General features: G+C 39.7%; 1 protein-coding gene across 3 annotated transcripts in view; it reads left to right on the top strand.

Moving 5' to 3' along the window:
* The first annotated feature begins 17,062 nt into the window (after positions 1-17,062).
* The window catches only part of LOC120525023 (phospholipid scramblase 2-like), a 114,794-nt gene continuing 106,768 nt past the window's right edge, over positions 17,063-25,088 (top strand). For 2 of the 3 annotated variants that reach the window (XM_039746954.1, XM_039746953.1), the window contains exon 1: positions 17,064-17,215. The gene's annotated coding sequence lies outside the window, so the exon portion shown is untranslated. Of the gene's footprint in view, positions 17,216-25,088 lie in introns of all 3 variants that reach the window. The other variant, XM_039746955.1, reaches the window with a different exon arrangement.

Here is a 25,088-nt window from a genome sequence, read left to right as displayed (position 1 = left end):
TACAACATGCCAAGTGCTAATTAAGTGTAACATATCCATCTTCCTTGCTAATATAATATTTTCACATTTCTCTCCCAAACAAGTTATGAGAGCTTTGCATTAGCCAACTATTTAATCTAGCATCTTTTATTTTGGATACAATCATAAATGGCTATGAAAATGAATCAGTTAAGTTGTTCTGCAGGTTTAATCAAACAGAGCAGCCCAACTAACTAAAAAGAGTGGAAAGGGCAGGAGAGAGTGTGTAGAAATTAAAAGTCTCGTCTTTCTTTGCTGTAATTCTAGATATGTAGTGGAGACTAGTGATTAGGGGGTCAGATGTTGCTGTCCTTTTCTGTTCCCTATATATTTATGTAACAATTCAGGTCCTTAATTCGGTACTTTGTAGAAGCCCCTTTGGCAGCAACTACATCTTCAGGTCTTCTTGGAAAGTCAATACAAACTTTCACTACTTAGATCTGGACAGTTTATCCCATTCTTCCTGGAAATTCCTCTCAAGCTCCATTAGATTGAATAGGAAGTGTCTGTAAACTGCCATCTTCAGGTCTATCCACAGATATTCAATGGTGTTTAAATCTGGACTTTGGCTAAGCCATTCAAGTACAACCAGAGAACTGACACTCCAGCATTGTCTTGGTTGTATGCTTCATGTCATAGTCATGTTAAAAGGTGAACAGTAGCATCAGTCTGAGGTCATATGCACTCTGGTGCAGATTTTCTGCAAGCACCTCTTTGTATTTGGCTGCATTTATCCTTCTGTCAATTCTGACCAGTCTCCCTGTCCCTGCCTCTGAGAATCAATCAATCAATCAACATTTATTTATATAGCACATATTCATACAAAAAAAATGTAGCTCAAAGTGCTTTACAAAATGAGAAGGACCACTACACCTTGATACTGCCTCCACCATGCTTCACCATAGGTATGGCATTAGGAAGGTAATGAGCAGAGCTTCATCTTTGCCAGACACAGTGTTTGGAGTTCTGCTCAAGGAGCTAAATGTGTGTCTCATCAAATCAGAGAACCTTTTACCTCATGCTCTCACATTCCTTTAAATGCTGCTGGGCAAGAGTGGCTTAGTAGCCACACTACTATGAATGACTAATTAATGGATTGCTGCTGAGATGGTTGTCTTTCCGAAAGGTTCTCCGATCTCAGCAGTGGATTTCTGAAACTCTGTTAAAGTGATCATTGGATTTTTGGTTTCTCCTTCCTGAACAAGACCCTTATTGCCTGGATACTTAATTTGGAAAGACAACCAACTCTAGGTGAAGTCCTGCCGGTGTCAAACATCTTCCATTTTACAATTATTGAAGCAACTATACTCTTGGGATCACTCAAAGCTTCAGAAGTGGATTTATAATCTTGACCTGATCTATGCCTCACTACAATTTGAGGCCTACAGAGTTCTTTGGACTTCATGGCTTGGATTTTGTTCTGACATTAGTGATGTTATGTGAGGCACGGAGGCTTCGAAAAATGATTCAAGTAATCCAGGAAATATTCAGTGAATCCTGTATCACCACTTGTATTGTATAAGACATTTGACAAAACCAGTAACATGTGAAGCCTTGCAGCTCATATTCTTTCGTGACTGGTTTGCCTTGTGGCTTGAATCATAAAATAGAATATCAGTGTATATAACAGATAGCAAAGATTTGGTATATAAGGATAACAATCAGGCAATGAAATTTTTCTTTACCCCAACCTCTTCTCTGCCCCCTGGATGACTATTCTCAATGGCAGGAGAAACAATTTAAAAAAATCGTATCAGTCCTGAAGCAGCTTAAAATTGTTGTTTCTAAACAAAATTAAACAAAGTCCCCCTTTAACATGATTCATTTTTCTGTTTTACATGATGGGTTATACCAGTGGTTCTCAACCTGTGGGGCGGGCCCCCCTAGAGGGGCGTGAAGTTACAAAAAGGGGGGCACGAAGATGTGAAAAAAAGAAAACAATAATCAAAAATATGAAAACAAACATCTGTTGAAACCAAAACAAATGAACTTAAACTACATTCTGATACTAGAACAATAAATATGGAGATAGATAAAAGTTAAGTAGATATAATAAAATATTTATCTACTTTCAAAAAAATGTTAGGGGGGGGCGCGATTAAAACTGTTATGAAAACTTGGGTCGCAAATATATTTAAAGGTTGAGAAACGCTGGGTTATACCAACACTTTTACTAAGTTTAGCTCAGTTAATGCATTTCCACATTTTATTGTAAGCACTTACCTTTCAATAAAAAAAAAAATCAAAATGTTTTAAAATTGACCACAGAACCAATATTCATATGCATTTGATGCATTATTTATAAAGTATGCATTTCATGCATTATCTATATGCTGCCCAGTAAAGCACAGACTTACTAAGATTTTCATTTATTTAACATTTTGACGCAGTTTAATTTAAAGGTCTGTGGTCAGATTTATAAAACTTGTATATGTACCAAAAAAGGCTAGAAACGTGTTTACGTAGCTTCCCATAGAAACATTTGAATTAGTAAAATGAAACTTGATGAGAGAACATGTTTATGCTTACCGTAACTCTGACCCATACATACCCAACATTTCAGAGAAACTGGGAAATGATGATAAGCTTGAGCAATTAGGGAAATGCTGCCAAACCAGCTAAATAATTACTTAAGTGCATAATAATTTATATCACAGAGCCCGTTATTATAATGTGTGTTGACGTGACAAACATATTAAACCTTAAAAGTGATGACTCTGATGCCCAGACTGTACTTTAATTACCTTTAATAGGGCCAATGCTGCATGTTTTCACTGAAGAACTTTTTTAGATTATGTCAGTTCATATCAGTTGCCTGTTTTCACTTTCCAGGGAACTGGCCGACAGGTCAGAAATATTTCAGCCAAGCTTCACCAACCTGCAAGGTGCTATATTCAGTTTTTGTATGGTGTGAGTGTACATACATAAAACATAACAGGTTTCTGCCAACATTAAAGGGGAATTTGCAGCCTTATATGATTCTCCTAATGTAATCAGAGCACTATACTGCACTTAAATTGCAATAAGGGCATCTAGCGAGAGTGAAGCTGTCTTTGTTATCCATAAACTGTTACATTCCAATAAAGCACAAGTCATATGTGATGCCAAGATGAGACTGACAAACATCTTGTCTCTGTGGTCTGAGTCAACCTGTGATTAATTTATTTTGAAGTCAAACTAGCTTTGGCAGACATAATGGTGCTGTATGTGATGAAGGTAATTGGCTGAACCCTAAGTGTTCCATATGTCCTATTTTATTAAATGTAACAGCAATCATATCATTTCATGTGCCAGGTGATAGTGGCTATCTGCTGAGATGCTTGCCCATACACCCTTTCTTGGACCCCCAGAATGTAGCGGAGTGGCACTATAATGCTGCACATAATCTTGCTTGACCAGTTGAATAGTGCCACCAGATACTCTAGAATGGAGGTGGTGGAGCCTTGATGTGTCAGGAGGGAGGCTGCCATACTAGCCAATGAAGTTCTGCTTCATTGTGATTGAACATGTATGAGGTTGATGAGAATGACTCATATATGGTTGTTTCAGGGCGTCAACCAGGCAGGGTACGATGTGCATACATTTGCATTACACTTATGTATCACTTTTCTCACTACTCAAAGTGCTTTTCAAAGTGAGTGGAGATCCACTTCAACCAACACCAATGTCAGCATCCACATGGATGATGAGACAACAGCTACTTTTGCACCAGTGCCCTCACCACATATCTGTTGTTAGGTGGTGAAGTGGTAAGAGATATAGAGAGAGAGACAATTAGAGACAGAGGATGACTACTGGGCCAGAATAACCAGGCCGTAGAGTGCAATTTAGCCTGGATACCAGGAGACACCTTACACTTTACAAAGGATGCGCAGGGATCATTAATGACCACAGAGAATCAGGATCTTGGTTGTAAGTCTCATCCAAAGGACGGTGCCATTTATACAGCGAGGCCCTTTATGGGCACCAACCCATACAACCCACTATACAACCCACCCTTTGCTCCCTCTTACTTGCCCCCAAGCTCTTAAATTTCTTGTATTTTTGCTTATTATTTTTGAGCAAAAGGACTGCCACACAAGACAGTGTTGTATTCATTTACATGAATCTTTAGTGCTTCATAACAGACTTTTAATTTAGTTTTCCCCCATTTATGCCTAGCCTTCCAACAATCTGTCTTAAGCTGAGACACTCTATTCATCTTCCAAAGTGTTTTTTCCATATATACGCCATATACTTTGTAAATCAATTATTTCAAACAGCTGTAGGATTTTGGCCGCTGCGCAACTAAAGATCCTTGCTTAGATCGCTGCGGGAACTGCTAGTCTACAATCATAACTACATTAATACAGGAAATGCAGAACATTTTTAGTTATGTTTGTTTAAAAGCTATTCTTGAGGCAATTTAATAACAATCTTCAAAACAGGATTTTTTCTTTTGGTTTTAAGAAAGTCAACTATGTTAAGATTACTGCATCCCCCGGTTTCAAAACCATTGAATTATGCGTTCAGGTGCTATGGAAATTCTAAGAGCTCCCACTTGTGTCGTCTCTCCTTCCTACTCCATTTCATTCATGTGACGTTGTGTTAAGTTATGTGGGAGCTTTGCTGTCAACAGAAAGAGCATAAAAATGTGCAGATTGTTCATTGTTTTAAATCCAAGTTGACCACATAAAACATCACCTCTGGCCGACCTGGTCATTTTGTTGTGGTAGCTCTGCTGTCCCACAGTAGAGAAACAAGAGTTCGCTTCACAGCACCTCCTAGTGAGGAGTTTCCATGACCTCCCTGTTTCTGTGTGGGTTTCCTCCTGGTGTTCTGCTTTCCTCCCACAGTCCAAAGACATGCAGGTTAGTTGGTTGGGCAATGCTAAGTTGGCCTGTGCATGTGTATGTGTGTGTGTACCTTGCGATGGACTGGCACCCTGTTCCTCCACACCCACATTGCCCTGTTTAGGGTTAAGCGGGTTTAGTAAATGGTAAGGTGTGGTCTTTGATATTATTGAATAAGGGAAAGGTTAGCATTACATCACAGGTGGGCTAGTTTGGGTGGCAGTGTTGGTCCTTTTTCTCACAAAACATAAAAATGTTGGGGGATTACATTTCTTTGCAACTAACCAATCTCTTAGTAAACTACCAATTAGATTTATTAATTCCATCAACGTCGATGGGTGATACGAGGAACAAGGAACATTATAAATGCACAGGGCACAGTACTGCTTGGCCACGACCCTTCCTGACTGCTGTATCTGTGTATAGGAGAGCGGCAGATCCTGCTACAATAAATAACCGCGCTGTTGCTGTTTCAAGCTGAATAAAGCAGGTGGTGCAAGACGGGGACTCGCACGTCACAGCACACACACACACACACACACAGTCACAATGCTGTAGCAAACAGTATATGCTCGTACAAATGTTGACTATAGGTGAGTGAGGCACGCCGACTCAGACGGAGAATAGGAGACAATTGCCCACAATCCCGCAGCGAGAGAGAGAGAAGAACCAACTCAGTTGTGATTACATGATGTTCAGCAGACAAAGCGTATACATACTTCTCGTATTGCAAGACATCGCTCGTTTATCAAGTCAAGATTTATTAAAAATTTTAGCTCGTCTTGCAAAACACTCGTAAACCAAGTTACTCGCAAACCGAGGTTCCACTGTATTTATAATATACATAGCCCTACACAATAAAAAATATCATAACTTTACAATTTTATATATTCTTAACAAAAAAAAAAAATAAGTAGCATACCTTTCCAGAAACAATAGAAAAAAAAAACAGGGCATCACACAAACAGTTTCTCCCCTATGCCTATTAAATAATAAATCAAATCAATTACAAATTATTGTAAACAAAACTATTAATACAAAATAAATAAAAACATATCCAGAATAAAATTTAAAACAGAAAATATTCATATGGTCATACTGTACACAGCACCAAATTACATTAACACGCTGTTCACTAAAAAAACAAAACATTAATTGTTTCTTAATTTTCAAAAGTAAACATACAGAAATGACATGTAGGAGCTTGGGAAAGATACATTTGACTTAATATACACTCGAACATTTCCAAATAATTTAACATAAAATAAAAATCAGAAAAGCTTGTGGAGAGCTAAAAACACCACCTACTCCTAACAGCATCCACTGTGCTTCTGGCGGCTGAGCCAAGAAAAACAGTGCATGCAGGTTGTGAGGTGTAAAATTAATTATAGTTAAGTATAACATACTGTACGATTGGTATACTACTAACTATTTACAAGAATAATGGATTTTGGCAAATTCACAACTAAACAAAAAAAATGACAAGTGACAGATTACAGTTTGCTACAATAGCACTTTAATGGGTTGTGTGGTTCCTTGTGCAACAGGGATCCTCGATCACGGTCCTGGAGGGCCACAGTGGCTGCAGGTTTTCCTTCCAACTTGACTCCTAATTAGAAGACAGTCCTTGCTGATAATGAAACTTTGCATCTAACTATTTGGCTTGTTAGTGCTTTCATTCATCCAAGAGAATTTTTAATTACACTGTCAAGTTTCCTTCTCAGAGAACATTATCCATGTGTTTTGTGGACCAGAACGGCTTTAAACGTAATGGTCCTTCCAATCCCCCTCTCATTTATTCCTAAACTTTTTTTTTTTTTATCTTTTATTGAATTTATTAAATCCATGCAGCATTCCATACAATCAAGTCAAACTTAACAAAATTAAATTCAATTCAGCCCCCACCCATGAAAAAGAGAGTAAAGCCAACAGTCAGAGTAAACCTTTTGAGTCTTTCTCCCTAGTAAAAGTGCTTATTCTACAATGTTATTGATTAGATAATGGCAGGTTTTTTTAAAAAAAGTTTTGAACAGATCCTCTAAGTGTGAATTCGATTTTTTCCAATTTCAAATAGTATATAACATCAGTTACTCACTGACTTAAAAGAGGTGGGCTAGGATTCTTCCAGATGACCAAGATAAGTCTACGTGCCAATAGTGTAGTAAAGGCAATCACAGTTTGTTTGTCCTCCTCCACTTTAAGCCCATCTGGAAGTCCACCAAACACAGCTGTTAATGGATTAGGAGGGATTGTGACACCAAGGCTGTCTGAAAGGCATTTAAAAATTTTGGTCCAGAATGGTGTTAATTTGGTGAATGCCCAAAACATGTGGCCCAGTGAGGCTGGAGCTCAATTGCAATGTTCTCAGGTTAGATCTTGCCCTGGAAACATTTTGGACAACTGATAAAAAACTTAAGTTGAATAATTGAATGCTTTGTGCAAATGAAGCTAGAGATTCCTAAACATTTTTTAACACAAATGATTCATGGTGTATATGTGCAGCTTTAAAAGGAAACATAGTAGCTGGAGAGCTGATGGCTTATTGGTTTGCTGCATTTCATTATTAACTAATGTCTGGTTAAGAAAACAGACAACAATTAAAACTTAAATGCAGCTGCTAAAAACTAAAATAGACAATCAAGGGTTCTGATTTGCAACAAGCAAAATAACTAAAATTAAGCCCAAAACATATACTGCTTTAATAGTAAATAAATGGGTTCTATTTTAGTGTTGAAGTGAAAATCTGCACCAACTATGGACTGCCAGGACTATAATTGAGCACCTCTGTTCTGGAAACATTGCGTGACATTCTGTGATGGGTTCTTTGAATATTAAGACAAACTAGTAATGTTTCATTTTTTTGTAACATCACTGATCAGTTGCACGAGCCAGTGATGAGTTGCCCACAACATGAGCTGGCATTCCATCATGCAAATAAGCAGCTTCAGAACCAGCTGCAGGGGATCCTATAAAGATGGCAAGCCTGCAAAATGCCAGAATTCCAACTAGTGTGGCAAGTCACAAAGTCACAGCGGCAAGCAGTCCTTTTAAGGGTAGCAAGGCACTTTAAAGGGCTATGGGAAAGGCAATAGATCCATTCTGCCACCCCGCCCTGTGCTACACTATAATAGGCAACCTACGATTCTAACAGATCAAAGCAAGCTGAACACAGCCTGTGTGACTGCATGCAGTGAGAGGCCTTTAAAATCACAAACCCACTGGCATTTTACAAATATGTTTCCCTCTATTATTAAAATCTGTTATGGATCTCAGTAAACTGCTCTTTCTGCAACTTTCATGTGGGTCATTCTTTTGGTGACCAAAAATAGGTTCCCTATGGCCTCACTCTGAAGAACCACTTTAGTATCTTTATTTTTCAATTTTTTTTCTGTGAAGATCATTTTTCTCTTATATTCTTAGCCATAAGACCTGGGTCTTGCCCTACAAATTCTGTATTTCAAATGAGGTTTGTGAAGTTCACATTCACCTTTGTAATACTTGAAATTGAAAAGCATTGTTTTTTGCAACTGAAACTGAGAAAATGTGATGGGCTATATAATTATAAAGAAATATTATTGTTATTATTATTATTACCTTGTACATTAAATGTGCGATGTATTTATTGCATACTGGCAGATATTGTAACAAATGTTGGTGAAATGTAGTTATTTATACAATGAAATAGCTCATTGTAATGCAATACTTGGAAAAGATCATTTGAATTACTTTAATTCCACATTGAAATCAATAAGGTACTAAGACATTTAATGATTCTTATGGAAAGTTTTTATCTAGACCAGGGGCCTCATGTATAACGGCGTGCGTAGAACTCGCACTATAACATGGCGTAAGCACAAAAGCCGAAATGTGCTTACGCACAGAAAAATCCAGATGCAGGAATCTGTGCGTACTCCAACTTCCACGTTCTTCCGCTACATAAATCCCGATCAGCGTGAAAACTAACGCTCGTGCACGCGCATTATGTAACGCCCCAAATCCTCCCAGTATTACGCCTATTTGAATATGCAAATCAATATAAATCGCCCTTAAGCGCAGCCTTCTGTGAAAAGACAATGGGAAAAGCACGGGGAAAATATAAGAATTTCAGCGAATACCAAGTGGAGGCAAAGGAAAAACATACTATTTGTTCCAATAAACCATGGTATAATCAACAAAAGGAAGTTGATTGAGTGACATATCGTGTTGGAGAAACTTGAAAGCTCACGTTCACAAAATCGCACAGTGTCGGAAATAAAAAAGAAGTCACATATCAAAGTCGCCGTGGAAAGCCGAGTTGTAAGCCCACTGTCTGAGTGTCATATGAAAGTTTATTAGGGTACAGAGAAAAAGCCACACGGTGGGGAAAAAGCACGAAATGTCCACTTCAATCTCGACATTTCCACTTTAATCACGTAGTTTATTTTGTCATTAAAGTAGAACATCATAAAATTCATCTTAAAATTGTTTAATTAACCAGTTTCTAAAATCACATCGTAATTAAAGTAGCACGTTAAATGCTTTGTTTTGTATTTGATTTTCTATGTGCTCTATGTGTGTGAATCACTACTTGCTTCTTAAACCAGCTCTCTTCCTCCAACTGGACATATTTTGCTGCATTTCACCTTAAAAATGATATCGTCATCATATGTAAATACGCGCTTTATAAAGTGGCCCAGGTTGTGAGATATTATAACTATAGTGCAAGTTTACAGTGGGGTGATTGTACTTACAAGTACAAACAGTTCTACAAGGTGCAATTGATTGGCTGCTTTTAAAGTTCTTGGGATTAAACTGTTTTGAACCGCGAGGTCCGTACAGGAAAGGCTTTGAAACGTTTTGCCGTGGCAGAGACAGCGTGTGCTTAATGCCGTATACAGATAATTCTCTTTCCGATCAGCTGCTGCTGTGATTCACACTCAGATACAGTGATATAAATACTCTGAGTGGTGCAGTGAGAGGAATATGGAAAAAGATGATCCGCTGTGGCAACTCCTAACGGGAGGAGCTGAAAGAAGAAGAAGAAGAAGAAGAAGAAGTGAGAGTAACAACGCTTAAGCAGTTATGGCATTTGGAATACTATGGCTGTTCCCTGAACCATTATATTGTTACGAGTTAATTACAATCAGATGCATTACACTAATAAACAATATGCGGTTAGTTTCTGTGTATTTATAAAGCCGCGTCATGAAAATAATGAGTAATCACACAAGAACAGTAGCACTGCTTTGACGCTGGGTGCCGCCAGTTTGCAAAACCGAGCGGAGAACTTGCGTACGACAAAACATGAGGTACCGTGGAAAAGTGCGTGGCTTTACGCCAAGTGTAGGTTTTATACATCGCGATTTGAACGTGGAAAAGTTCTTACGCAACATTTCTGTGCGTACGCACCGTTTATACATGAGGCCCCAGGGCTGGCAAACTCCAGGCCTGGAATGCTGCAGTGGTTACAGGTTTTCATTCTAACCCTTTCCCTAATCAGTGACCAGTTTTCACTGCTAATTAACTTTTTCCCCATTACTTTAATAGCCCTGTTAGAAGAGTTCAGCTCTCTGAATTGATTCCTTTCTTCATTAAATGACAGCCAAGCAGAAATGAGATGTGAAACGAGCTAACAGATGACCAGCTAAACTGGGGCTTCAAACTCCAACCACTTTCACTCCAATCACTTTCTTAATGAGAACCCAATTCTTGCTGTTAATTAAACCTGTTATTTAATTCCATGGCTTGTTGCTGCTCTCATTCTGCCACAGCACACATTTCGAAAACTGTTGTTTTTCTGTTCTTTCTAAGAGCACCGTCAAAATGTTTTGGTGACCTGAGAGATCAACCTTACCAAGACCTTCACCTCTCTTTAATTTCAGATATTGTGTAATGGGCACAGGGGAGCTGGTCATGTGGTGGCTTGTTTTGTGTCTCATTATTGTTTGGCTGCTAATTAAAGAAAAAAAACAACAATGGGGCCGGAGTCAAGTTAATTAAAAGAAATAATCAGCAGCACAAACTGGTCACTAATTAAGAAGATGGTAAGAATGAAAACCTGCAGCTACTGTGGCACTCGAGGCCTGGAGTACACCACGCCTGATCTACACAAATGCAAGTTTGGACATACCATTCTACCATTAAATTCTTTTGTTGTGAATTTCAACATTTCATTGAGCCTCTTAAATCTTTTAAAAATAAAAAAGATTTTACGTAACTGACATTTCTAACAGCCAATTTAACATATCCTTTAATTATTCCTTATATTGTTTTAATGTTATTTAAGACGGCCCAAGTCTGGTGGATTAATTGTCATGTCATCCATACTCAGTATAGCATATTTTTAGTTATTGTACTGTTACTATTGTTGCATTGTTTTTTAGACTTTGATTACTTAAAGTGTAACATCTTTGCTTTTAAAATAAATAAATAAAGCAATGCAATTGGTTGATTCGCTGGATTTTTTTCCAACAAGCACAAATGAGCAGTTGCGTTAATGACGTTAAAGAGGCCGGGGTCGCTGCAGCCACCCCGTTCTGGATCCCCGTGCTTCGTCGTGAATGTGAGTGTGCCTTCAAACAGACCAGTGTTCATTCGTGCTTTGTGCCCTGTCTGCCAGGGATAGGCTCCGCCCCGACCCATTAGATTTTACAAATGCTTTATTAAACAGATGGGAAGCTGAAGCCACTCGTTGTTTACTACCCAGCTTCCACCACAAACCACATGGATTGGAATGCCGGCCTGTGAGAGAGCAGCTTTGTCCTTCAGCGAGAACCACAAACTGCGAGGCTCTGGTTTCGATTTGCCTCAGTCTTGTGACGTCACGTTTACCGCGGGGTACATGTTAGTCAATTTCCAAAGCTGGAGCCACTACGGCAGTAAAGCCGTTTCAAAATTCCACAAACAATAGAACACGAAGCACCGATTCAACTAGTAGTTCACAAGGTTAGACACGGAGCAAGTCATAATGAAAAAATGACACACGGTAATCGATCGCTAAAGCGACTTTACTCACACGGTAATGTGCAGGCTTGGTGAATATCGTATTAAAAACGGGATGAAAAATAGCAAATTGGTAATGAGAGAGAAAGAAAGCACGAATTCATCAGATCAATCACAGTGAGAGGAAAATACCATACATGAATATCTTAGTCGATTTGTTGAAAAGTATACCATAATCGATGAACGATTGTTTTTCGAAAATAAAGTAATCGTTACACTTCGAATACTTTTGGAATGCAAGAAAGGAAGCGTGTAAATAATGTATGGATGTTACAGTGATTATTAGAAAAAAAGATATAAATCGTTAAAAAATGATAACATAAATAAGAAAAGCTGGGCTTGTGTTTTACTGTCTTCGCATTCATTGAAAACCGCAGCTATTGGAAGATTCGCAGGCCAACTCCCTGTAGAGCTTATTATACCTTGCAGCGCTTTAATACAATTCGAGATATCTATCGGTGCAATTCCTGAACTGTCTGTTAGACCCTTTTCACCCATTTGACATTTTTAACAGGGAGCGGCTTTCAGATATCTCAAAATGAATATCAAAAAGAAGGAAGTAATTTTTAATTTAGTTTCCACATAAAAAAAAAAAATCCATATGGACTAAAATGTTTAATGCTAGAAGAAAATTAAGAAAATAAAGTCTAAAAGAAAATTAATACATTTTCAAACCTAGAAGGCTCAAGGCATGTACAATATGATAGTCATTCTATTTATGAAATCAAACTACAGAAAATGAGTTTGTGTAAAAAATGTATATGTATGATTTTTATATGTATGATTTTTTTTCTTTTTTCACTAAACAGCTTCTGATTTGTTTACACCTTTTTGTATGTATTGCATGTTTGCAATAAAGGTGGAATAAATTCTGACAGGATTTCTCTTGGTTTCATTTTTTATCAAACAACAAAATCTGCATTTTGGCAAAGGTGTTTAGACTTTTTATAGTCAATGTAAATATAAAACGTTTGGGGCAAAGAAACATTTTTCCTTGATTTACCCCTCTGCTTCACATTTTAAATTCACAAATCAAACAAGTCAGACATGATTAATCTCCAGGGCCATCCTTTATATTCAGAACATCTTCAGTCCTTCTTGGCAATCTTGAACTATGCGTTGTGGGATATTGCACAGTTCTTCAAGAGGAAAAGCCCCCAGTTCTTTGAGGGATAAAGGAGGTGGAAATTAACTTCACATTCTGTGCGCCATATAAATTCCATGTAGTTTTAGGGTAGCATTTCTGTTCTACTAAATTTGAAGGAAAGCCATTTGGCCAGTAAATTGTCCACATAAAATAAATATGAGACTCTCAGATGTGCTCCATTCAGTTCAGAGTGGCAGAGGGTTTAAACATATCCAGACAAAGTCCAACACAAGGTGGACTCCACACTCGGGCGGGGTACTAGTTTATCCCAGGACTCACTCATGCATATGCTCACAATAATACTCAAGCCCACCATAATGTTTCAGACAAAAGACACATTTTTTCTTGATGTACCCCTCTTTGCCACAGTTTAAAATTACAAATTAAACAATTCAGATGTGATTAAAGTGTACATTGCAGACTTTAATTTAAGGCTACTTGCATACATTTCAGTCAAACTGTGCAAAAATTATACTTTTTCTGCGTGTCTCCCCATTTCAGGGCACCATAGTGTTTGGCACACAGGTATGGCAGGTATATTAAAGCCGTCATAATTTGTACTTTGTCACACATCCCTTGCATGAAATGACAGCTTGAAGTCTTTAATTCGCAGACATCACCAGGTGCTGAATATCTTCTCTGGTGATGCTCTGTCAAGCATCTAATGCAGTCATCTTCAGCTCCTGCTTGTTTTGGGGGCTTCTCCCCTATGGAAGGCCTTCTCAATTGGGTTTAACTTGAGTTAAGAATTTTTCATTTTTCAGCTTTAAAAACTCCTGTGTTGCCTTGGCAGAATGTTTGGGGTCATTATCTTGTTGTAGGATGAAGCATTGTTCAATGAGTTTGGAGGCATTTGCTGGAACTTGAGCAGATCAGATTGTGCGACTGCCGTTAGTTTTGACATCATTAATAAAGAGAAGTGTGCCAGGACCTGTGGCAGCCATGCATGCCCAAGCCCTAACACCCCCACCACCATGTTTAACAGATGAGGTGGTCTGCTTTTGATCTTGGTCAGTTCCTTTTCATCTCCAAACTTTGCTCTTGCCATCACTCTGATGCAGGTTCATCTTTGTCTTGTCTGTCCACAAAAGCATTTTCCAAAATTCTGCAGACTCTCTTTAGTCATTTTTCATAAACTGTATTCTGGCCATCCTGCTTTTGTGGCTAACTAGAGGTTTGTATCTTGCAGTGTGGCCTTTGCATTTCTGTTCATGAAGTCTTATGTGGATAGCACAGTTTCTGGCACGTATACACCTGGCTCCTGAAGACTGTTTCTGATCTTTCAGACAGGCATTTGAGGCTTTTTCTTTACCATAATGAGGATTCTTCTGTCATTAGCAGTGGAGGTCTTCCTTGGCTACCCAGTCCCTTTGTGATTGCTGTGTTCTTTCTTCTTAATTTCAGTCAGTTGATTTAGGTAATTGTAAAGTTTTACTGATGTCTATAATGATTTTATGTTTGTTTTTCAGTCTTGTAATGACTTCTTCTTTGGCACAGCACTCGTCTTCATGTGGAGTAATGGCAACTACAGACTCTAAAGGGTAGAAGCAGGCCAAGGTATCTTATGGCTGCACTAATGAAGCAATGACACACACCTGATGAATCACAAACGCCTGTGATGCCAAGTGTCCCAAACATTATGATGCCCTGAAATGGGCAGACCATGTAAAAAAAGTGTTGTCACTTCTAAATGGTGCGGCCAAGATGTATGAAAATATCCTTAAATGAAAGTCTGAAAAGTGTACTTTAATCAGGTCTGAACTGTTTTATTTGTAATTTTACACTGTGGAGAAGAGGGGTAAATCATGGAAAAATGTGTCTTTGTCTGAAACATTATGGAGTGACACTATATACTTGAGTATTATTGTGAGCATATGCATGAGTGAGTCCTGGGATAAACTGGTACCCCACCCAAGTGTGGAGTCCACCTCGTGCCGGACTTTGTCTGGATATGTTTAAGCCCTCTGCCACTCTGAACTGAATGGAGAGTCTCATATGTTATGCTATGTGGTCAATTTACTGGCCAAATGGTTTTTCCTACAAATTTAATATAACAGAAATGCTACACTAAACCTACATGGAATTTTTATGGCGCACAGATTGTGAAGTACATTTCTGCCTCTTTTATCCCTCAAAGAACTGGAGGGTTTTCTTCTTGACGAATTGTGCAATATCTCACTATGCATAGTTCAGGATTGCCAAGAAGGACTGAAGATGTTCTGAATGTAAAGTATGGCCCTGGAGATGCACATAACATAGTATACAGTAATCTTGATGGATAAATGAGGGTCTCGGTTTGAATATACCTACAGTTGAAAATATCTGAAGGAGGAAAAGGAAGACTTCTTCTGATGTGTCTTTGTCACTGAGCACACGACTGCTGTGGAAACAGACACCACCCCACTGTTCCAAAGAGCTAAAGGTGATTGCTGGAGACAGTACCTTCGAAGAGAGGGATATGTGGACATGAGTCACCAAAAGTACAAGCTGATATTCATTCTGCAAATGAGCAGCTTCAGAACCAACCGCAGAGGAGCTTAAAAAAATGACAAGCCTCTCAAAGTTGCATTAAGAATTCCAAGTAGTGCAGCAAAAGCATGAGATGTTGAGCTGCAGGTGGTTCAGTTTGTATCATGTAACAAAGTTCTTCACCGGTGTCCTGCATTGATTTTTCGTCTGAAAAACCCAACAAAGGCTATGTCATCAGAAAATTCTGCAGATGAACTGATTTAGTGTTTTATCTAAAGTCTGAGGTGTACAGGATAAACAGAAAGGGAGCCAGTGCAGTTTGGAGTTGAACAACACACAGTTTTTAAGCCACACAAGCTGTGCTATACCATATGTATGTATGGTGTTAAATCCACAATATCTCATATATATATATATTGTCAAACACGTGCGACTAGGAGTGAGCTGAATGGACCAAGTGGAGGTGATTACCCACTGGGCCAGGGGGTGGCGGGGTGCTCTAAACCTGTTTCTGTTAATTCTGCAGCTCAAATACGGGTAAACCTGCCTGATTCAATGTCACTTCCGGCTCCGGCTCCCAGACTGACATCACTTCCGGATCCGGCTCCCAGACTGATGTCATTTCCGGCTCTCAGACTGAAGTCCCTTCCAGGTTACAGACTATAAATCCTCCATATTGCCAAACTGAGTCAGTTCATTTTGGGAATTCAAACCAGCAACATCAATTGTGCTCTCAAAGATCCTTTTGCAGCTAGGAACAATATACGGGTGGCTGCCCCAAGCCTTCTTTTAGCTTTTAGTGTGTTGAGACTCATCATTTCATTATATATATATATATATATATATATATATATATATATATATATATATATATATATATATATATATATAAACTCGCTTCAGAAAACAGAAACAGCTTCATCCATCCCATCTGTTACTGGTACTGAAACTGCTGAGACTCCCGGTGACGTTCTGACAAGGAGTTGCAAGTGAGACAATATTGGGATCTTCATAATGTCTTAGGTTATAGCCACTAATCAATGGTTATTTAAGACCTTCAGCTACACTATCTTGAGGAGTTGTGCTACGCAAGACGTTTAATATACTGTACTTTGTGGTGTTCGATTCAGATGCAAAAACTACACACAGTTGCCCAACAAACACTTTCAATACCTTGGGATTAACATTTTCAGGTCCGGTAGCTTTTACATTTCTGTAGTTCTTTCTTTACCAGTGTGAAGGTCAGTCCTGGGTGGCTGGGAGGTTGGTAAAAAAAAAGTGAGTGGAAGTCGTTGTAGCTAGTGCATGAGGACAGCGACACTGACATTTGGTATGCAAAAAAGTGTAAATGGAAGGTGAGGGGGAAGGGAGGGTGTGTGGAAAGTGGTACATAGTCTTGCAGAGTAATGTGGACTGCATTTCGGGAATAAAAATGGCACTGATGAAAAGTCAAAAGACGAAAATAATGTGTTATTAGCAACTCGAGGAAATTGGATAAATTGTGCGAAACACATTGAGATACCGCGAGTGAACACTAGGTGGCACTGTAGAACAATTCGCGCACTCCGTGGCTCAGAGAGGCGCTCTGCTTGACTGATTCAAATACCTTGAAAACTGCGGAAGCAGCGGAGAAAAGAGGCGGGCAGCTGAGGTTGTTGCTTTGCTTGTTGGTGGTTTCGAATTAAAGCAGTCGATTATCTAGAAAGAAAGTCACATCGGAGTTTAATCGCAACGAGAAGCGTGCTGCCTTTAAGGCGAGCTCAGTCAGGTAAGACTGTCACAATCTTTTTTGCTTGTTACTTCTACTCCAGAAGCTTGTTTCTCGTGGTTACGTGCAGACTCGCTCCTTGACCCATTAAGAATCCCAGCAGGATCCAAGTCGTGTCTGCAGTAATGGGCTGTGGAGGAAATGATGGTGGCGCACTTTTGTAGTCTATATTTGCCCCTCGGCAGGCTTAGAAAGATGAGGAGAAATGGAGTCTCGGCGATATAACAGTGCTTGGGAGCGAAGTGCGAGCTTAATTATTAATCCCACAATAAAATGCTGCAAGAGTACCCCCTGTTTGTGTCAGCCTCCACAGACAGCCGTTTAATATTCAGCTGGTGTTTATTCATTTAGTGCATTACTATTATTTTGGAAATTTAATGGATACCTCCGAACGTTAATGCGTCTGTTTTATTGTGCAAAAACGTGCGGCTCTATGAAAACCTCCTTGAAGGGCGCCGTATGATACATTATTAAGGGGCAGCACGATGATTTAATCAGTAAACGTTTGTTGATTTCCTTGACGATTTTGGAAAAGGGGCTGATGTGCGCTGTTTCGTTTACCTGAGTGTCCAAATCTAAACTAGAAGTTAACACTAAATGGTGTTTGCTGTCGAGGCCAATGTGCAGTAAAGGTTGGGCTTACGGCCCCGGTTACCCGACTTTGGAAGTTCTGTAACTTTAGGGGCCGCAGATTTCACGTACAACCGATTTCTCCGCAGGAGGTCAGTTCTCAGTTTTAATTGGTTATTTTATTCCGGTTGTCGCTCCTCTAATTTGGAGGTACTTGGTATAATTAGCTTGCCGCAAAATAAAATTCTCCAATCCATTTAATTCAGTGGTTGAAGGAAGTGCGATACTTGTGTTGACTTCTTTAGTCTGGTTAGGAGGGTTGAGAGGGTGCGTACTTATATCAGCTAATTCAAGGGTTCCCAGCCTTTTCATCTTAAACCTTTTGGAGTACTAGGAGGGGTGGATGGACGTCCCCCCCCCCTCATTGTCCATAACGGGTATTCGGTGTTATTAACTTCGATGAACTTGGCGGCGTGAGGGTGGTGTATGCCCCTCTCGGTGGCCGTAGCACGCGCCCCATTGTGAATATGATACAGGCTTCCAGCAGCGCCCCCATTTTGGTGTACGAAGCGTGTGCACTTAATACCACGACCAGCGGGTAAGATCTCCCAGTCTGTATCATCCAAGATCGACGAACTTGTCCCAGCATTTTGCAATGGTAACTAGTGATTACTGATAGTTTGTTGTATGGTTGTGCATCTTTTTTAAATTTTTCTTGTTTTAAGTTTTTAAAATTATTTGTAACAGAGTAACGGTAGTGTGGTTTGACATGGAATAAAAAATTGCTTATAAATTCAATATGTTAAAAAAAAAAAGTACCGAATTATATATTGTAATGTGTGGGTCACAGACATGCATAGGAGAGAAGGAGGGGAGTCCAGGATTCGAAGATAATCAGCTTTGTTGTTGTAAAGACGGAACAGTCTTGTGCATTTTATTCAAAGGGGAACTGTCACATCAATACACACAAACACAGCTAGCAAGCAAGCAGTAATATTTTCAGTAATCCTGCATTCGCTCAGTTCGTCAGATTAAAGGAACAGATTGCCAGCTTCATTGTGGAGGAGAGATGCCAAACCTGCAGTTGAACGGACAGCAGAAAATCAATTCCTGCTTGTTTCAGAGCACCGTGCAGTCGGGGGTTGCCGGGTTCTTAAAAATCTCGCCATATTAGTCAAAGCCAAAAGAAGTTTTCACGGGTTACATACTACTTCAGGTCAAAACATAGAGCAAAATAATAAGTCAGTGTGAAAGCGGAGTCTGAGTCTTGGCTGCAGAGTTCTGCTTCTCCCTGTTATTTTTTTTAAAGAAGGATGAAGATTCCTTAACATTGACAACTCTGATACAATAGCTTTCCATATTGATTAATATTAGTAAACACTGAAATGAAATGTCAGATACGTTTATTTTAATTTTTGATAATTAACATTCCTGTTTGTCATTGTATTTGTCTGCATTAGTCTGACAGCTTCTAGAACCATTATTAACATGATGGTACATTATTTTTAGTTTTAATAAACATTTTTGTTAGCAACTTGGACCAGAGAGAGAGAGAGACACACACACACTGTGCAAACCTCTTGTTGGGGACGGAGGGGTGACAGAGAGTAGTAACCTCTTAAGAAGTCGGTTTTCACAAGAATCCCTCAGTTGTGATGCATGTTCTGGCATGAATCAACCCAAAGAGGTGGGTGGGGTATGAGAGGGTGAGATTATGTCAGGCATTTATATAAGCAGAGGGAGACTCAATTTGAAGCAGGCAGTAGACATGGAAGAGGAGAATGTGTTAGGGTGGACGAGATAGGAGTGAAATCTCCAGTGGGAGTACAATGAGACACGGTTTCAGCTGCTGTTTTTTTTTTTTTTTTTTTTTAAGGACTACTGTTTTCCTTTATTTCTGTATTTCTTTTCTATTGTGCAGTTACATTCATATTGGATTACTGTGGAGCAGTTGAAGAACATTTTGATTAATATTTGAAAACTATTTGAGATAGTTTAAAGCAGTCTTTAAAGTCTGGCTTTTATTTATTTATGAACATCAATCTTGGCAGGACTGCTGTGGGCCCCCAAATGTAGCATGGAAGCACCAAAAAGTTAAACATTTCTGAGCTAGTAGATATAGATTTCAATTAGGAGACCCCCATTCCTCCTTGCTACATTTTGCAGGAGATTGCTGCTTGTCAAAAACCTGTTGCATTGTAGTAGTACCAATAGGTTGTAAGAAATTCTGGTATGGAGTACCAAAAGAAAAAGTGTCCTTAATAAAGTACCAGCCCACTCCAAGCAATAAAGTTGGTGTGATGGAGCCTGACCCACCAGAACTGGGCACAGGAAAGGGGTAGAGGAGCTGTCAGTAAATCACAGGGCACATTGCACTCACAAAGGGCCAATTTAGAATTAGTGGTCATCCTAACACACGTCTTTAGAGATGTGGGTGAAAACCCAGGTGGACTCATGGAAGATATACAGACTACAAACCGACAACAGTGACTTGTGGGATATAAAACACAGAAGATATATAGATATATATATATATATAATAATTCACTAAGGCAAGACAACCATGGAAAGCGGGGCGTGGATTCACTAAGCCGCCAACAAGTGAGACACCTATGGCACAATCCAGCAGGAAGGAGCCACGCCCACCAACTCCAAGACCATTGGATACGACGACAACTCGGAGCCACGCTCACCAACTCGGACGCAACGATACAGAAAAACCAGCGTCATTTATATTCGTCTGTCGTAGAGGTCACATGCAGCTCCGACCCACATTGACTGTTAATAGAGGCATGTTTCTCGCTGAGGTGAATCGCCATATGCGGCGTAAAACTGTTTGCGAGGGTATCCCATGGGATCCTTAAAACGTTGCTTTACAACTGAGGTTAAAACACAATGAAGTGAGCAGTCTTTAAAAACGAAGTTTTGATTACGACGCATGACCGCGTGCACCATAGCAAACTGTTTTACACACTACATACAGCAATTCGCATCCGCGACAAACATGCATCTTCGTAGATACTCCTGCACTTTGTACACACCCCCCTCCCAACCTCACTACCACCGTGGTCGGGTGTCTTAGTGGATTATATATAGAAAGGCAGCCAAAACCGCACAGAGCAATGAAAAGTCTACGTGAGTCACAGGTGCATCTGGACTGTACAAAGACGACAACGACTCGAGTGACGAGTTGGAGGTGGGCACATGAGCAGGCAGCGCATACTGGACGAGAAATCAGCAGACTAGCATGACGGAGGGAGCGAAGTGGATGTCCTTCTCCTCACTTCCCGTTCCACCCTGAGCGCCGCATGGACGATTGTGTGTTGGTTCGTTCCGTGCATTGGTTAAAACCCAATGAAGGAGGCAGTCTTTAAAAACCAATAAGCCCTGTGCCTCTGTTTCATTACCGTCTCACCTGCTTCACCAATGCAGGCCCAGCAACAGGCGATCCGGCGGCGTCATTCCCATGACCCGCCGGGTAACCAAAGTCTTTGGGTTCAGGGGGGAGTATGGTTACAAAGCTGAAACTTAAAGGAATTGACGGAAGGGCACCACCAGGTGTGGAGCCTTTCGCTTCATTTGACTCAACGCAGGAGACCTCACCCAGCCCGGACACGGACAGGATTGACAGATTGATAGCTCTTTCTTGATTCTGTGGGTGGTGGTGCATGGCAGTTCTTAGTTGGTGGAGCGATTTGGCTGGTTATTTCCGAAAACGAACGAGATTCCCCCCTGGTAAATAGTTACACGACCCAACAGCGTTTGGCGTCCAAATTCTTAAGCGGGACAAGTGGCTTTCAGCCACGTGAGATTGAGCATTAACAGGTCTGTAATGCACTTGTATGTCCGGTACTGCACGCGCGCTACACTGAATGGATCAACCCGGTCTACCCGTGTCTACCCGGCGCGGGGAGGCCGTTGAACCCTATTCGTGATGGAGACCGTGGCTTCCAGTTGTTCCCCACGAACGAGAAGTTCCCAGTACGTGCGGGTCATACGCTCGCACTGTTTACGTCCCTGCCCTTTGTAAAGCCCCCCATGGTCGGGTGACTTGGTGGATTATATATAAAAAAAAAGCAGCTGGAACCGCAAAGAACAATGAAAAATCAACGTGGAAACCGACTGAGGCGGTGTTTGGAAAATTAACAGTCAACGTAACTCACAGGTGCGTGTGGACTGTACACAGACGAAAGCGACTCAGGTAGGGAGTTGGGGCGGGCACATAAGCGGGCAGTGTGTACTGAACGAGCGCCGTTCAACCCCGTCCTTCGCTTTGGAAGGAGAAAGTGCGACGGCGCTCCTCCGGTTTTCAGTCACGGACAATTGTATGTTGGTTCGTAGTGTGCATTGTTGCAATGTTACTTTTCTTGGTGTTTTATTAAATTACGGATTTTTCAAATGTTTGTTTTTTCCTCTGTACTTAAAAATCATTTAAAAAGCGGCCTGATTATGCGGCGTATGCTATGCCGCGGGTTGGCTAGTTTGTTATACTGCAATACTGAGCATTATGCCACCTACTTAAAGAAAAATGAGAGCTGGTGTTTGCTTCATCCTCTCAACTTCTGTGATCAGAGATAAAGTGCCAACCAGATTAAGCTCTGTTTTTAATGTGGCACGGAAGGGAATAATTTTTTTAGGAGTCAATTTTTTTTTTTGTCTTTTCTAATTTAAAATCCAGGGGTATTTTTATAAATAAGGATTTTTTTCAAAAATGTACATAATGGCATTTTGTATTTTGGAACACAGAGAGTGATTTAATTCAGTCTTGTCAATGGAAAATAAAAATTAAGCACCTTAGGGGTTCAGTTTCTTTTTCTTATTAAACAAAAACCGTCAAAACAAAAGCAATACAGTTAAGCTGTGTCTAGATTGAAAGTTTCTTTTATGGTGGTCTTCCTGAGCATTTTATTTTGGTCGGCCATTTATTTTATGTTTTGTCCTTTTATTTTACCTTATACAGTTTCTTGTGTTAGGAATTTGTCAGTTTTCACTTACCCCTTGGGGTCAGAGTGCAGGGTCTGCCATTGTGCAGCACCCCTGGAGAAAATTAACGGCCTTGTTCAAAGGCCCAGCAGGGTAGGATCTCTTTTGGCAGTAATGGGGATTTGAACCGGCGACCTTCCAGAATACCAACACAGACCCATATACTGCTCAACTAGTTCATGTTATGGCCATGTCAAATGAGACAACCTCCAGAGATTTTCAGTCATAGCCCCCATTTGCATAATCTTACAGGGTCAGAAGCATTTGGTGATGCACTCCTGTGGAGATCTGTCATCTTCTGTGACATACTCAACAACTCACTCTAACCAAATCAAACAGGTTCAATTTTGTGATTGGTTGTAGTGGCAGGCTCTTTGTTTATGAGAGCTGACAATCAACAAATGCTCATCTGGAAGTATAATTTATACATGAGGAATACAAACATTTTTGGTTTAGACCTCACAAACAGAAGAAAAGCTTTTCCATGTAATTTCTCATGTTTTATGTATCACAACTGAGTGAAAAAAAAAAAGGGCAGAGATTGTCATACCTGCTAATATTTTATACAGCACCGGCTCCACCAGGCAGCATGTTACTCGCTGTCACAAAAAAGTGCAAGCATGAGAGTTTGCTGGACGGTTGGCATGCAGTTGACTAAAAATTACTGGCCACATTTAGCATGTCAGCAAGTCCAATGATGCAATCTGTTTGAAGTGAAAAGTGGAATTTTGAACTGGAGCACTCCTGAAGTCAGAATTTGCAAGTCAGAAATTGAGGCTGATCTATCAAGTCTGAGTTTATCTGACTTCAGATTATGACATCAATCCAAGTACACCAAAGACTTTGGTGAAAGAAGTAGCATTATACTGTTTATTAGCACTTGTCTCATTTAATCAGTCGTACACACAGTAGTGTCCAACATCTATCCGTGGACAGGTTGCTCTAATGATTGAATGTTCAAAATACTGCATAATGCATTGTTATCAATTGCTGTTTATTACAATGGTGCAAGAACAACAAAGGTTTTCCGGGATACATCCATATTGGTTTCCAGATTTTTTTTACTGGAAATCAGTTAACTCGGGTGTGACATCATTCCCAGCTCCAACATCTTTCAAGGTAAATGGAATGCAGCATAACATACTCAATGACTAGAAGTCACATAATATAATATCCGTTGATTAACTGATAAATGTAAATTGAATCAGTGTGCTGTGTGTCCAGTCTTTCTTCCTAATGTTCCTAAAGTGAAGAGGAGTGACAATTCAAGTTGAAGTGGAGCTGCTTGGTCAGTGTCCATTTTCTCAGATCTGTGGATGAAACAAGGCTGAACTCCTACTCTGTACAATCAGATAAATGGATCCGCTCCAGCAGATGGAAGAAAAATGAAATAAAGCCTTTGTCCTTGAGCAGGCTCTTGTTTGACTGTGTGGAGGATTTCAATTGAAGGTGGCCTTTAACGTTTAATTTAGAACAGTAGAAATGAAAAGCTGCAGCCATGGTAATGGCCGTTTGCCTTCTTGTTGTCTTTTCTCTAGTGGTGTATATGCATCTTTTATATATATATATATATATATATATATATATATATATATATATATATATATATTTTTTTTTATTCTTTTAATTGACCCCACACCTTTATTTTATACTGTATAGCAGCCTTGGGATTTAGATTTTTATTATTTCTAGTCCACATTGCCTGCCAGTATTTGATTGTTCTTTGTTACTGCTGGGATAACAGGCCGTCATTACTGTGAAAGCCATGTGGACTTTTCAGGGAAGGAAATGATGGTTTTAAAAGGTGATTTTTGACACTTCTTGCTAGCGGCACAGTAGTTAGTGCCTCATCCTCTCAACTTTGGGGATCTGAGTTCAAGTGCCCCCAGATCAGTCTTTATTTATTTTGAAGAACAAAGAATACGTTTGCTTTGATGACCAAAATCCAGTGGCATTTTATAAATAAATAACGGCATTTTCCAAAATGTAAAAAATAACACTTTACCTTTTAGAACGGTGATTGTGACTAATTTGATCTTAATGACTGTAGAGAAAAGGACAATTTAACCACATTATTTCTTTGTTTTCTTATTTTAAAAACTCAAATTAAGCTTTGCATAGTTATAATTGTTTTGTCATAAACTAAGGAATAAGTCTTATATTGACCCAGTGAAAAGAGAACCTGTTTCATACAACTGGTACTTAGTGTTTCAGACTGAGGGCCAGTTTGCTAAAGTCATAGATACAGTGGTGCACCTACCATCCACAGTCACTTCTTAGTGTAATCCTTTATTAAATTTACCCCATTCCCTTATTAAAG

Source organism: Polypterus senegalus, chromosome 3, assembly GCF_016835505.1.
Source record: "Polypterus senegalus isolate Bchr_013 chromosome 3, ASM1683550v1, whole genome shotgun sequence".
Classification (NCBI taxonomy): Eukaryota; Metazoa; Chordata; class Cladistia; order Polypteriformes; family Polypteridae; genus Polypterus; species Polypterus senegalus.
The sequence above is the reverse complement of the archived record's forward strand: the minus strand, read 5'-3'. Positions and strand labels throughout refer to the sequence as shown.